Raw genomic sequence first — 12286 nt, 5'->3', positions numbered from 1 at the left:
AAACATAACTGGCTATTGTTATACTCAACAAGTCAGTTTCACTGGAGTAAATTCTGCCCAGTGATACAGAGACAAGAAACAGTATGAATATGTGATATAGAGGCCAGAAAGTTAACAGTATATAAATAAATATAAATCCCCTTTGCAATACATCCTAGTGCCTAAATAACTTACTTATAGAGACCCTGTTCCAATAAGCAAAGAACTAAGGTAATGAGTTTGTTTATACCCAGTGGGTAGTACTGTGCTCTACAAGCAGTATGAACTCAATATATTTTTCCCACTAAAATTCGAAATATGCTGTTTTTAGATGACTATAAACTATTATATACTAATAGATGGTCTTGTTCTCAGCTTTCTGGGATTAGAGAATTTCATTCCACTTAGATTTACTTAGAGAACATTTACTGAGCACCAAATAATGCCTGGTCCAGTGGCAGGTGCTGGGTAGCAAGATCACTGCAGCCTTATCTTCCTCTCCAAGAATTCAGCCTGGCCAAAGGATAGAGAGGGTGAGTTATCATGACTTACCAGAGTTTTCAAAGGAAGCTACCAAGTCTGGTAATTGGAGACATGGAGTCGGACTATGTAAATAACCAGGCAGATATGTAGAAATAATAAAGTTGAAGCAAAGAAAAAACCAGTGCATTTGCTTTTTAAAAAAAGTAGATGCAGTTTAAGGCTCATGGAGACTGGTAGTAAAGAGGCCTGGGTTTCTACCTGTATTAACAAACCATCTAGATATCATTGTAGACCCCTAACTTTATGAAGCATATTTTCTTCATATGCAGAATGAGCAAGTAAGGTAGACACCAAGATTTCTCCAGCTCGAACGGTCTGCAGAAAGTGAATATATGTAAGCTATACTTTAAAGCAATGTAAGAGGGGAAAAGAAATCCTTCAATCTTTGATTACTCTAAGAATGCATAGCTAGCGAGGCTATGGGCACTAAGATATTATAGGTTACTGGATTTGGGGATCAAAGCATTCATATCACACGTAACTATTGGGGAAAGTGCCACTGAATGGGATCAGGTTGACTTGAAAACCAGATCAGGAAATAGGGAAGGAGCCTTGCAGACAGAAATGGAATATCTGCTTGGGTCAAAGCTTCTTTCGAAAGCAGGACCCAGGTAATTCCCAGAGTTGGATGACCCCTAACATACCTACCTTCCTTCCCCAAAGCATTATGCTTCTTAATGGCTGAGAATATTCACCTTCCTCTTTTTCAAAAAAAGATAGGCTTATGTCTAAGTTTGGTTCTTATAGTAATGAAGCTCAGCCCTTTTGCATTCCTTCTTATCTCCAACATAATGCAAATGTCTTGAGGCTAAGAAAAGAGAGGTATCCCTTTTGACCTCCACTCTTGAGTGTTTCGAATGTGTCTCTGTATATACTGAGCACTTCAGCTTATACTGTTGATTGGGTGACTGACCAAGACCCTGGACTCTGTTGAGGCACTGGAAAGCAATGAGTTGCATTTTCTGGGTCATGGGAAAAATCAAAGAGCCTCCAACTATAATAGTGAGAAAAACATAGGGGAGGATCCCAGGGCAGTCCTAACTGCTCCCAGAAATTTGTGCTGTTCTCTCACCACCTCCTCTCAACCTTCCTGTAGGGGACTCACCAAGGTTCAGTGCTCATCTCATGTACATAATTCCTTTTGAATGAGGAAGTGGCACATTTCTTAGAAAGCCTTGAAGCAGTAGTCCATCCTCTTCTGGGGGATGGACTTTTTACTTTCTCAGTCTAAGCTGGTAACTTTTTAGAACACGAGAATCCCCAGAGGCCAATTACTTGTTCTTGGTGTGTACCTTTATTCACCCCTGCCCCCAGCTACTTCCCAGCAACCACAGCTCCCTACTCTTCTTAGTTCCCTATGGGATAAACATTCTGAACACATTTTATCTCCATTTTTAATTGTCCTTCTAGTTCTCAGACTAACAAGCCCTTCTTCTCTGACTTTTGGATCATTCACTGCCATTCAAGGCTATGGCATTGTTGAGGACTTTTGATGAGTCAGGAGACAGGAGTATTTACTCTGATTTGATGGTAAGGGATTGAAATTAATTGGGAAAGAGAAGAGGAGCTAAAATTTCAGAGCCCGATCTTTCTAAGGGAAGAAGATGAGTGGACCTTCTCCCCTCTTTCCACATACCTAGTTTTAGTGACCAGGGAGTGATGAGTAAGTTTGCAGAGTAAAACCACCATGTCTGTGGCCTGGAAGCCATTGAGAAGTCCCAAGTTCACAGTCATGAAAATATTTCTGTAGACTCCTCAGTGGTCTCCAATATCACATTTCTGTTGTGTTTCCTTTGCATATTTTCATACCACCAGAAGTTTTCCTACATCCCACTAAGCTTGATTTCCTGGTTTTTGATCATCTTCCACAAAGTTTTAATTTCTTTACTGAAATTACTTAGAAGGAGCAGAGAAAACAATGGGTCAGGATGGGGTTTTATTCCCAATACTTACCTATCGATTCTGTGCAATAGAACATAAGTCTTTGAGAAGATAGGAACAAAACCACATTTTTTTAAATTTATTTTTTTAAACAGAGATGTTATTAGCAAGTGGTTCATTAGAATTTTTCTACAATAATCAATATCCACAAGATAAAGATTTAATTATTTTGAAGATTTGTTACTCTAATGACAACAGACTGGGAGATGGTACTTTTATTTCTTCTTCCCTCAGGTTCACCTCTGCTCCTCCTATCACATAGCAAAGCTCAGGACACTAAGGACCTGAAGCTGTCCTAACCTGAAGATCCATTGAGAGCAAAAGCTGATGTGACCTTCTGTCTGAGAGCTGTAGCCAAAAGTTGAGGAGGATGTCAGAGGGAAGTCTGAGGATACCATGAGGGAGAAGAGAGAGTGACCCCTGCCAGGTGGGCCTTGTGATGCACATCAAAGGTAGACTCAATATGGTCTGATGTAGAGGAGCTAAGTATAAAGGAAAAGAACTTTTGGATACCATCTTCCCCAGATGACAGAGTGTATGATCATCTAATAAAATATCTCCTTGCTGGCAGAATAAAAATGCATCTTTCCTACTTTTCTGAGCACAGGTGTCTGTAACAGGATGAAAAAAATAAGGTTAGAAAATTATATGTTCAGTATGATCCTATATTGTATAAAATAATATAGATACAGTTGGATGTATTTAAAATTAGAAATGCAAAAGAACTGGAAGCATGATCAAAAATATCAACAGGTTATCTCTGGTAATAGGTTTGCAGGTATTTTTATTTTCTTTTTGTTCATCTGTATTTTGAAAAATGTCTACAATAAGCATAATATTTTTCTAATAAGGATCTCAGTGATGTTTTAAAGATTATTATTGATATAGGTATAGCTTAATGAGACAGGAATGCTGGGAAATCAGTTCACTGGCTCAAGTCTACCAGTACTGAATGGCCTTTGAGTAACATGGGTGAGTATTATGGTAGAAGGAAGGTATCACTATAATTCTGTCTCAGGAAAGTAGATATGATGGTAGGTTTTATGTTATTTAGACCATGTAAGTTGGATTTATGAATAGCCTATTGTGGTAAACACTCTGGACCAGGGACAGGACAATTGTTTTTTGCTCTGGCTTTAGTATAAATTGCTCTGTGACTTTGGACATGTCATTTAAACTCCCTAGATCTCAGTTTCATCATTTGTGAAACAGGGATTGTATTAGACTGCTAAGGATCCTGCAGTTCTGGAAGTCTCTTTACTAGTGTGGACATTATAGTATTCTGCTTTCATCCTGGATACGGGGTCTGTGGCTGGAATAGGCTGCTGTGGGTTCCAGACTGTGGTCTTGAGGAGCTAGGAGTAATTATCTCCTTTGAGCCTGATCCACACCAGGAGTTTCATTGGCAATCAGTTTTTTTATACTCTTGCGACCCCTAGCCCTTGGAGATAATTCACTTCCTGCACTGTCTATGTAGCCCCAGACCTGCTGCTTGTCAGATCTTTCTCTTACTCTTTTGGAATTGCACTACCCTCACCCACTTCCCTACCCCCTACTTCTCCACCCAGTATCTCCTTGCCACATGAACTTCCTGTTGCTATGAATAGTTTAGTCACTTCCATTGAACTACTATATCTGGTTTTCAGTTATGCACATTTCCCATTCATTTCTTTCTACTTGGTTGGTCTTATTTTGTTTGTTTGTTTTTTTACCAGAATTAGCTTTTTCCCATCTTTCCCCAATGAAATGTCAAGAGGCACCTTAACAGGAAGGCTGATGACTGCTATACTTGATGGCAGTTTTAATAGCCTTGGATACAGCTTATCACTAATTAGCTGTCATGAGAGGGTCTGAATACTCTTCAGCGTCCTACCTCTCTACACACTAGCAAAACATTTTTTTAAAGATTTATTTATTAGAGAGAGAGAAAGAACTCTATTGCCTGAGTGGGGGTTGGGCAGAGGAAGAGGGAGAGAATCTCAAGCAGACTCCCCACTGAGTGTGGAGCCTGAGGTCGGCCTGATCCCAGGACCGAGGAGGTCATGAGCTGAGCCAGAATCAGAAGTGGGTTGCTTAACTGATTGAGCCACCTAGGGACACCCCAGTAAAATTGCTTAAATGGTATTTCTGTGCTTTGATTTTCTCTCTGTGCCTAAGCAAATATGCAACTTGGGGGGGAACCCCTTAAGGTTGGGGGGGGATGTGATGAGAAAGGAAGATTTGGCAACTAATATTTAATGAGTACCAAACACTTTATAAGAAGCATCTCCTTGGAACTTTATTTAATTTCCTTACTGTGTATTGACATTGGACAGGTACAGTACAGCTTCTGTCTGGAAAAGAAGTCTTTCCTTAATAGATTGACAGCACACAGGAAGTCCAGACAACCTTTATTTCAAGATCAACTTGCCAAAAAAAAAAAAAAAAAAAAAAAAGGATCAACTTGCCTTTTGATGGGGTAACAAATTTAAATAAAATACATTCTTCTTGGATGTTCAGTGAAATTATTGTTTTCAGCAATAATCTTATCTCTCTAAGTCTACATCCTGATGGGTAGTATGGAAAGGGGGGAAAAAGCAAACAATATAGCATGCCAATTAAAAATATCTTCGTTTCCTACAGTGCAGTCTCTTTTAACTTAAAATAATTTTTCCAAGTAAATATTTAATTAATTAAAAATTTAACCTTTGATCTCCTTTTCTTGAGGTGACTTTTGTGTAGAAGAGAAAACTGATACTATGGAATATGGCAGGACTTGGGTTGGGGATGTAGAATCACTCTTATCTCATGCTCAAACTGGTACTCGTCTCTGCAGTTGGGCATTTACTCTTATCTGTGAATATGTACATAGCCTTTCTGTTAAGAATCTAGATCTTGCCCTTGACAACACTGTTGGAAGTCTGTGGCATTGTCAGGGCTCAGTGGCAATCTTTGTATTGAAATGGTCCCCCATCAGGTTTTTCTGATGTGACTCCCCCATACACACACACACACACACACACACACACACACACACACCCCACCTCCAAGAACCGACTCCAATTCCTTCTGTGGCCCTGGCTAAGGAACTTCACTTTTTGGGCCCTCCTTTCTAAAATGCTGATCCTCCCTTAGCAGGTTGTCTCGTTCTATACCTCACATTGGAGGTATGCAGAATTGGGACATATATCCTGCAACCTAGTTGCCAGGAACATGTCTCAGATTGACCTATTTGGTGTGCTCCTCCACTGCTGCTCTGAAATCCCTTGACCTCTTTGGAGTTTCTGAGCCACCTCGAACAATCATGTCTTGACAGGTCTCCAGTGGGGATCAGGAAAGTACTTCCACTTTTGACCCTCTCCTCACCTATCACTTCTCTATCCTTGGGGAACTTGTGCCTCAGAGATATGGTCAGGACACATATATTAGACTTCTGCTTCCCTTATTTTTTTCTTCCTTTATTTCTTCCCATACCTGTGTCAGAGGGAAAGGTTTTTCTCCTCTAAGGAATGCCAGGACGCCCCCTATATCCTATCCTGAATTCCCTGTGCTCCTAGTTTATCAAAAATCTCAGTTTGATCATTCAAATCCAAAGACTTTGGGTGCTTCAGGACAATAAGAAGTGTGGAATTAATAAAGATTATTATACCCGGGTGCCTGGGTGGTTCAGTTGATTAAGTGTCTGATTCTTGATTATGGCTCAGGTCAGGATCTCAGGGTTGTAGGATGGGGCCCTGTACGTCAGACTCCATGCTGAGTGTGGAGTCTCCTTGAGATTCTGTATCTCTCTCCCTCTGCCCCTCTTTAAAAAAAAAACTATGAATACCAAAGTATTATTTGTTATACCTACTACTTTTCACATAGTGCCCATCTTTCAGGAGGAATCAGGTATCTCTACTGTCCTCTGTTCAGCTCATCACACCTGCCCCCACTGGACAAGTTGGATCTTCATTTTCAACTCCCTCAGTTTCCATTGAGGATATTCTCACTTCTCTCCCCATGGGCTCTTTTAGTCTTTGTGCTCCATATGCATCCCAGCTATGATCTAGAATACAGTTTCTTCTTGGTATTTGGCCTGGGTTGCCAGCCATTCTGTTCCATTTGGTTCTTCCATGTTTACAACAATGGGCCTGTGGACCATATGGGTGGAGGGGATGGAGGGATGTAGTCACAACTTGTCTGACTGCAGGACTAAGCAACAGCATGACAATCAGATTGTGATCACTAAGCAAAAAGTATGTGAAATATTTTACTAAAAGACCCTGTTTGAATCTTCTTGAAAGGCCCTTCTCAGTTCCCCTAGCTTGATACGGGGTTGGCCCTAACTTGGGGACTGGGTATGTGCCGTGTCCTAAGGAATGAGAGAGGGAAACATTAATCTGTCAAATTCAGGTAGGCACAGACCTGGCCAGAGCTGAACAATTGGTAAAGAACCAGTGCAGATAAGAATCAATATATGTCTGATGTCAAATCTTATGCTCTTTTTACTAGACCATACTGCCTCCACCATTCCTCCCTTTCTAAAATGACGTGGTTGCAAATGGAAGAATGTGGAGGTCTCTTGATGCTCTGACATTCTGAAATTCTCTACATAGAGATAAGCAGAAGGGGAGGCAGTATCTTTCTGCTTCAGCATCTTTTCCATGTCCCAATTAAGCAAAACCATATCTCTTCATACTCAAAAGGAGCAGCGAAAATGTCTCTGGCTGGGTGTTTCCTGCTACTCTTAGATATGGTTGCTTCCTGGTCTTTATACAAGGAAGCTGACTTGTTTTTTTTCCTTTGAAGTCTTCTGACTCACTTCTAGGCCTAAACATTTGCCTCAATTTTGCCTTAACACTTTGGATCCTGTGGTAGGCTAAATAATGCCCCCCTCTCCCCACTAATGTCTACATCCTGATCTCTGGAGCCTATGAATTTTATCTTCTATGGCAGAAGGGACTTTGTGGATGTGATTAAGTTAAGAATTCTGAGATGGGGAGATTATCTGGGATGGTCCTGGATATCCCCAATATTATCACTAGATGCTAGAGCCCCTTTTCAACTGAGGCAGCAAGAAGTGTCCCTCAACGTGAACTAAGGCTGGCGGAGGAATCACCTATTCTGAGGAAAGCAGAATTCCTAACTTGTACCATCTACTGGGGGACAAGATGATCAGAAAATTCCACAGAGTTCACAGTCTGAGGGACAGAGATGGAGAGGCAGAAGGTTACATGCAAGAACAAAGTACAGAGAACAAAGCATAAACATTATTAATTGTGAATTAATGGCAGGGGAACCTGGGGATGAAGAGTAAGGAAAGAGATGAGAATCTGTATTAGATTCCTATTGCCGCTAAAACAAATGACCACACGTTTAGTGGTTTAAAACAAAACAAATATTATCTTACAGTTCTGGGTGTCAGAAGTCCAAAACCAATGTTACTCAGGTCAAGCTGTTGGCAAGGCTTGTTCCTTTTGTAGACTTCAGAAGAGAACACTTTCCTTGCCTTTTTTAGAGGCCACCTGCCTTCCTTGACTCGTGACTGCTTCCTCATATCACTGCTGACTCTTGTTTCTATCAACACATCTTTTTCTGACTCCGATCTTCCTGCCTTTCATGTGGTAAGTGTGGAGTGCAGGCATGTCTGTGCTCAGCTTCTTGCCTCCTTGGCCCCTGAGCTGGGTTGTTTCAGGACACAAGTCACAGTAGCTCAAGGACTTATTGACTCTCTGGGTCCCAGAGGCATTTTACGTCATGTTAGCTACTTATGAAGACCCCAGCTGCTTCCTCCTCTTTCTCCAAAGGCTTTGCAACTTGTATAAAAGAACAGTAAAATGGATTCCATTTCTGTTTTGCCTCTGTGTGAGAACAACCAGATCAGTGCTTTATGTCCATACTTTCCAAAGAGAAGTGCTTGCTTGCTTTTGCAGAGCTTTCAGAGAGGATTTCTAAAATCAACTGGTGGCTCTTGTCCCATCCCCCCAGCCCAGTATGAAAGGGTTGAAATTGAAGAGGAGGGAGAAAAGATTGAAGAAAAGAGTTTCTTGGAGAGAGTTGGTATTTGTTAGTGTTTGTCATCCCTCACCTCCATGCATAAAGAATGGGAGGGTTTCCCTCCCACCTGAGGCCATTCATTGTCTTATACCTGTTAATCTGTACCCCTTGAGTTTCGGAAGCTAAGGACTGGTAAGAGGAGCCATGGCTAGAGAAGCTGGAGAAGGCAAAGCAGAGAAGGAAGAGGGCTGCAGGGCAGTAGATGGCCTTTCACCTGAAGGTACAACAGAGATCATTGAGGGTTTCTTGTAGATCAGACGTGGGCTCCGTGGAAGTGAGTCAGCCAGGTGTCACTTTGATTCTTTCCCAAGAGACTACTTGGAGGGGAAATGTGACCCTAACAGAGGGTGGACCTTCAGATACCCAGAGATTTAGGGAGAAACTGTATGTGGTCACCAGAGCTGGGGGAGAAGGGGGAAATGTTTGTTGGGGAGAACAGAAGCTTTGAGGACATCAAGGGAACTGCAGTGAGCCCAGGGAAGAATCTCTGAGGAAATTGTGAAGGTGCTTTTGAATACAGCTGACTTTGGGAATCTTCTCTCAAAGGGCACCATTGCTGGTCAAGAAAGACATTTCCACCTCTTACTGGTATCTTTCCCCTGCTCCAACCTAGGAAACGTCAGGAGCAGTCTAGTGAAGACCAGTCAGGGGACAGAGGTGAGGAAGAAGTCTAGAGAAGAGGAAGAAGCAGACCTTTCTAATGTAGGCTTCTGGAGTTGAGGGTGAAGAGAAGTGTCAACTTGGAATGAGAGTCATATTTATTTTATTATGTTTTGTATTTTATATTAATATATATATTTATATCTCTAGCTTTATAAAAAGCTACTTTTAATACTGAAATGATAATATTTTGGGGACTGAAAACACCTGGAAAGCTTTTTACTTTCCAAGAGGAGCCAGGGCATTGATGCTCCATGTTGTGGATTTGGTTCAGGAATGGTGGAAGAACTATCCCCATGGTGCAGGTTTGAGAGTATGGAGGTCAAAAGGAATAAAGTTATTTGGCTAATACCCTTAGAATTCAGCATGTTCAGTTAACCATTTCTTGGTTTCCAGAATATGATAGACTTGAGATCTTATGGTTTGAAGCCTGGAATTCCATCTTGGCCATGACCTTTTCCCAAGACTATCAAATGTGTTTCAGGCTTGGATGGACTCTGTGTAGTCAAGGTTGTTTTATTTACTTAGCAGACCCTGGCCTGGCTGAGGTACCAATGCCTGGTGACTCACCTAGTTTAGTGCCTAAGTTCTAACCTCTGAATGCATGCATTTAAATCTTGGCTCTCCTCCAGTACATTTATGACATTGGACAAGTTAAAGTTTCTATTGCCTCAGTTTCCTCAGATGTCAAAAGGAAAGAATGATAAAATGAAAGCCAGTGTTACTTCCACTCCAGCAGGTGATTAAACATGATTTGAGTTGGTTCTCCACATTTTTTCACTATTGGCTGGGACCTGGCAGCCATTGCATGGCTGTGGGGCTTTCATGAGGATTAAATGAGGTAGTCCATGTAAAGCACTGAGCACAGTGTCTAGTCTATGGTGAACCCTCAACAAATGTGAGGTATTTTTATGTTTGAAATACTGCCAACACTTCATTTTTAAATTTTTCTTCCAAATTTTTATTTAAATTCAAGTTAGTTAACATACAGTGTAATATTGGCTTCAGGAGTAGAATTTAGTTTTTCATCACTTGCATATAACACCCTGTGCTCATTCTAACAAGTGCCCTCCTTAATGCCCATCACTCATTTAGCCCATTCCCCACTCACCTCCACCCTCAGTTTATTAAGAGTCTCTCTGGTTTGCTTCCCTCCATGTGGTATTTGTTTTTCTCAGACTGACTTACTTTGCTTAGCGTAATGCACTCTAGCTCCAGCCATGTCACTGCAAATGCAAGATTTCATTCTTTTTTTTTTTTTAAAGATTTATTTATTTGACAGATAGAGATTACAAGTAGGCAGAGAGGCAGGCAGAGAGAGAGAGAGGAGGAAGCAGGCTCCCAGCCAAGCAGAGAGCCCGATGTGGGGCTCGATCCCAGGACCCTGGGATCATGACCTGAGCCGAAGGCAGAGGCTTTAACCCGCTGAGCCACCCAGGCGCCCCAAGATTTCATTCTTTTGATGGCTGAGTAGTATTCCATTGTGTGTGTGTGTGTGTGTGTGTGTGTGTGTGTGTATGTGTGTGTGTGTGTATACATGCATACACACATATACACATACATACACCGCATCCTCTTTATCCATTCATCAGGCAGTGTACACTTAGGCTCTTTCCATAGTTTGGCTATTGTTGGTAAGGCTGCTATAAATATCAGGGTGAATGTACTCTGTCTCATCTATATTTTTGTATCTTTTAGGTAAATACCTTGTGTGCAATTTCTGGGTTCCAGGGTGTTCTATTTTTAACTTTTAAGGAAACTCCATACTGTTCTCTAGTGCGGCTGCACCTGTTTCCATTCCCACAGCAGCGTAAGAAGTTTCCCCCTTTTCCACATACTCACATCTGTTTCCCGTGTTGTTAATTTTAGCCATTCTGACAGGGTGAGGTGCTATCTCATCATGGTTTTGATTTGCATTTCCCTGATGCTGAGTGATGTTGAACATCTTTTCTTGTGTCTGTTAGCCATCTGGATGTCTTTGGAAAAGTGTCTATTCATGTCTTCTGCCCATTTCTTGGCTAGATTATTTGTTTCTTGGGTGTTGAGTTTGATAAGTTCTTTATTGATTTTGGATACTAGCTCTTTATCTGATAAGACATTTGGAAATATCTTGTCCCATGTTGTAGGCTGCCTTTTAACTTTGTTGATTGTTTCCTTCCCTGTCTGGAAGGTTTTTATCTTTTTTTTTTTTAGGATTTAATTTATTTATTTGAATTTTTTATTTATTAATTAATTTATTTTGTTTTTTGTAAAAACAAAAAGAGAGGGAGAAGCAGACTCCCCATTGAGCAGGGAACTCAACGTGGGTCTCCATCTCAGGACCCTGAGATCAGGACCTGAACTGAAGGCAGACATTTAATCGACTGAGCCACCCATGTGCCCCTGGAAGCTTTTTATCTCAGTGAAGTCCCAGTAGTTCATTTTTGCTTTTGTTTCTCTTGTTTCTGGCAGCATATATCTAACAGAAGTTGCTATGGCCAAGGTCAAAGAGGTTATTGCCTGTGTTCTCTAGGATTTTGATGGATTCCTGTCTCACATTTAGGTCTTTAATCCATTTTGAATTTATTTTTGGGTATGGTGTAAGAAACTGGTCCAGTTTCATTCTTCTACATGTTGTTGTTCAGTTTTCTCAGCACCATTTGTTGAAAAGACTGTCTTTTTTCTATTGGATATTTTATTCTTCTTGTCAAAGATTAGTTAATCGTACAGTTGTAGGTCCATTTCTGGCTTTTCTATTCCATTTCATTAGTTCATTTGTCTGTTTTTTTGCCAGTACTATACTGTCTTGGTGACTACAGCTTTGTAATATAGCATGAAGTCCAGAATTGTGATGTCTCCAGCTTTGCTTTGCTTTTTCAGGATTGCTTTGGCTATTTGGGGTCTTTTGTAGTTCTTTATAAATTTCAGGATTGTTTGTTCTAGCTCTGTGAAAAATTACCACCAACACTTTGGAAGAAAGGTGCTAGTCAAACTTGTGCTACAAATAGAAAGTAAAAATTTTCCTTCTCACATTTACTTCTATCCTGTTGAGCCTTGTAAACTCAATTTTTTCTAGTTTTCCCTTTTGCAAAATACAAGCTGTTCCAACAGTTCTCTGCATCAAAATCAAAGTGTTTCATGCTGATTTTGTGAGACATTTTGTATCTTT

This window comes from Meles meles, chromosome 10 (assembly GCF_922984935.1).
Source record: "Meles meles chromosome 10, mMelMel3.1 paternal haplotype, whole genome shotgun sequence".
NCBI classification, from domain to species: Eukaryota; Metazoa; Chordata; class Mammalia; order Carnivora; family Mustelidae; genus Meles; species Meles meles.
The sequence above is the reverse complement of the archived record's forward strand: the minus strand, read 5'-3'. Positions refer to the sequence as shown.